The 3,854-nt window shown below is 41.3% G+C and overlaps 1 pseudogene; it reads right to left on the bottom strand.

The window, feature by feature from the left end:
• Positions 1–2,094: 2,094 nt before the first annotated feature.
• Positions 2,095–2,658, bottom strand: LOC116812622 (large ribosomal subunit protein eL13-like; annotated as a pseudogene).
• Positions 2,659–3,854: the final 1,196 nt, after the last annotated feature.

Here is a 3,854-nt window from a genome sequence, read left to right as displayed (position 1 = left end):
CAGCCATGTGGAACTGTGAGTCAATTAAACCAGTTTTCTTTATAAGTTACCCAGTCTTGAGTAGTTTTTTCATAGCAGTGTGAGAATAAACTAATACAGTATATAACCTGAATTTCTTAGCATGTTTATACCACATTTAATATATATCAATATGTTAACTTTTTGCACAAGTTTTGGTCTCTGAGAAGACAATGAAATGCCTACTCTTTTGATTGCACTGATTTTAGGATGTTGGATGAGTCCAATTTGAAAAATACTTATTCATAATACCATTCTGGTGTTCAAAATTTCAAAATGTTGTGTTAAAGTGAGTTGCAGGTCTCTTTTTTTTTCCTTTTTTGAGTCTGGGTCTCACTCTGTTGCCCAGGCTGGAGCACAGTGACATGATCTTGGCTCACTCCAACCTCTGTGGGATCAAGTGATCCTTCTGCCTGAGCCTCCTGAGTAGCTGGGCCCACAGGCACACACCACCATGCCCAGCTAATTTTTATGTTTTTCATAGAGATGGCGTTTCACCATGTTGCCCAGGCTGGTCTCAAACTCCTGACTTCAAGTGATCCTCCCACCTTGGCCTTCCAAAATGCTGAGATTATATTGTGCCGTCATTGATGAGTGCTTAATGTACAATAATATTTTTTATGTCAGTTGGATGACACAAAGGGGAAAATGAGACTTAGCTAATTTCTATTTGGCCTAAAATGTGGTGGTTTTAGTTCTTATATCTTAGAGATGTTTGAAGTCATAGATTAGTTCCTGATAAGGTGAGTGTCCACTTTAAAGAATTTGAGCTTCAACTAGTAGTCTTCTAGTTACCATAAGCCTCTGGATAAGGAAGGGCTGGGAGGGGAGAAAGGTGCCTAATTGTATCACAGATCCTAGTGTCAATGAAAAACAGCTCTAAACTTTTTTTGCCTCAGATCACTAGCAATCTTTGAAAGTCAAGAATCTTTTATTCCTCTCTTGAGAAATTCCAACCCCTGGCTAAAAGAGTTTTGCTTCTAGCTATCTATGCTTATAAGGAGGAACCAAGTTGTTTATTTACCAGATCTGAAGTTGTCCCAAGGCAATTCACTCATATGATTTTCAGAAACCTTGGATACAGAAATTTTTAAAACATAAAGTAGAAATGTACAGACCAATTCTTTTTTGAGTATGTGCTGTCTAAGGTACAGAAATGAGCTTGTTCAGAATTCGCTTTCTAAGGATCCAGGAAGCTCTAACAAGAGAGAATGTAAAAATCAAGATTCCAGGTTAACTTGCAACTCGTGATTGCTCTTCTGCTTTTGCCTTGATTATTGAAAGGAATAAAGTTTTTGAATATTGTCCTAAGGACTTTGATTTAGAAGAGTATTAATCAGCTTTTCCTTTCCACCATTTGTGTTAAGCTTCAACAGCAGAGTATATTTGGATGCTACCTTGAACTTTTCAACTTTTCTTTCTTTCTCTTCCCTTCTTTCTTTTTCTTTTTCCCTCCCTCCCTCCCTCCCTTCCTCCCTCCCTTCCTTCCTTCCTCTTTATTTTTCTCTTTCTTTTCTCCTTCCCTCCTTCCTTCTTTCTTTTCTTGTTTTCTTTTCTTCATTTTAGAGACAGGGTCTCACTCTGTCACCCAGGCTCAAGTGCAGTGGTGTAGTTCTGGGCTCATGCTACCCTCCCATGTCATCCTCCTGAGTTGCAAGGAGTACAGGTGCACACCATCATGCTCAGATAATTTTTATTTATTATTTATTTTATTTTTCCTTTTCTGTTTTAAGACAGAGTCTCACTCTGTCGCCCAGGCTAGAGTGTAGTTACGTGATCTTGGCTCAGGGTAACCTCCACCTCCTAGGTTCAAGCGATTCTCCTGCCTCAGCCTCACAAGTAGCTTGGATTACAAGCATGGACCAACATGCCTGGCTAATTTTTGTATTTTTAGTAGAGATGGGGTTTCGCCATGTTGGCCAGGCTGGTTTTGAACTCCTGACCTCAAGTGATCGCCCTCCCAAAGTGCTGGGATTACAGGCGTGAGCCACCACACTTGGCTCAACTTTTCATTTTTTCTTTTATTTTCTTCCTTTTTATTTTTTACTGTTGATTTATTACAAGTCCCCAGGGACTTTATTTTTTTTCAATATCCTGTTCTGCAGCTTCCTTGGTTCTTTTTACCCATATGCAGAAGAGCTGGGCATTTGTGTAGGCCATGTGGAGACTAGCAAAGGCCTTGGAGTTCTTCCCCTCCTCAGTGATGCCGTGGGCTTTCTCCTTCTTATAGACATTCTGTACAGGCGTAAGTAGTCCTGTCAGCTACTGGAGCAATTTCAGTTCTTCAGCAGAACTGTCTCCCTTCTTGGGGGCCAAGGGCTTCCTGGGGAAGAGGATGAGTTTGGAGCGGCTCTCCATCAGCACTGCACATTGGCTTGCAGGGACTTGGTGGACTTGTTTTGCCTTCTCGGATCCACAGAGATGTTAGTGTTCTGTGCCACCTTCTTGTGAATACCAACCACCCTTAATTCCTCCATGCTGAAGCCCTGGCCAGCGTGTAATTTGGTGTGATACCTCACCATGCAGCACCTTACTATGGGCCGGATGGGTCCAGACGTGGTTGAACCATGTAGCCACACACTACTGCCAGTGCTTGTTGAAGTTGGACTTGAAGATCATGCCTTTCCTGCTGGGCTCCATGGCTGACTATGGCCCTCCTGTGCAAGAAAACAGCTGAGTGGAAAGGGCTCAACTTTTCTTAAATGACAAAGAAGAAAGAGAATTTAACTGTAGTTTGCTGTTTTTAGTAGCCTGATATCCTGGCAATTTACACCAGCTATTTGAGGTTGAACCTTACTACTTATCAGTCAGAATTGTTGATTAAGAGGAAAGAAAATAAAGTAACACGAAGAAAGTTCAATAAATACATGAGACTTAGGAGCATTAGAAATTTGAAGATAGGCACTAACTGGGAATAAATTTGAAAAGGGATAATTACTTCAATACTCAGAGCAAGAAACAGTAGAAATGACAATATGTTTTCTCAGTAATATCAACAATGAACACTATCTTTTATCACAGTAGTAAAAAAAAAGTTTAGGTTTTTTTTTTTTTTTTTGACAGAGTCTTGCTCTGTTGCCCAGGCTACAGTGCAGTGGCGCAATCTTGGCTCACTGCAACCTCTGCCTCCTGGGTTCAAACGATTCTCTTGCCTCAGCCTCTTGGGTAGCTGGGATTACAGGCACTTGCCACCACACCTGGCTAATTTTTGCATTTTTGGTAGAGATAGGGTTTCACTATGTTGGCCAGGCTGGTCTTGAACTCCTGACCTCGAGTGATCCACCCTCCTCGGCCTCCCAAAGTGCTGAGATTACAGGCATGAGCCACCATGCCCAGCCGAAAGTTCTGATCTTATACTGTTAATTTTTTTTTATTATACTTTAAGTTTTAGGGTACATGTGCACAACGTGCAGGTTAGTTACATATGTATACACGTGCCATGTTGGTGTGCTGCACCCATTAACTAATCATTTAGCATTAGGTATATCTCCTAATGCTATCCCTCCCCCCTACCCCCACCCCACAACAGGTCCCGGTGTGTGATGTTCCCCTTCCTGTGTCCATGAGTTCTCATTGTTCAATTCCCACCTATGAGTGAGAATATGCGGTGTTTGGTTTTTTGTTCTTGTGATAGTTTGCTGAGAATGATGGTTTCCAGCTTCATCCATGTCCATACAAAGGACATGAACTCATCATTTTTATGGCTGCATAGTATTCCATGGTGTATATGTGCCACATTTTCTTAATCCAGTCTATCATTTTTGGACATTTGGGTTGGTTCCAAGTCTTTGCTATTGTGAATAGTGCCGCAATAAATATACATGTGCATGTGTCTT

This window comes from Hylobates moloch, unplaced genomic scaffold (assembly GCF_009828535.3).
Source record: "Hylobates moloch isolate HMO894 unplaced genomic scaffold, HMol_V3 SCAFFOLD_9, whole genome shotgun sequence".
NCBI classification, from domain to species: Eukaryota; Metazoa; Chordata; class Mammalia; order Primates; family Hylobatidae; genus Hylobates; species Hylobates moloch.
Note: the sequence above shows the minus strand (reverse complement) of the source record. Positions and strands in the feature narration are given on the sequence as shown.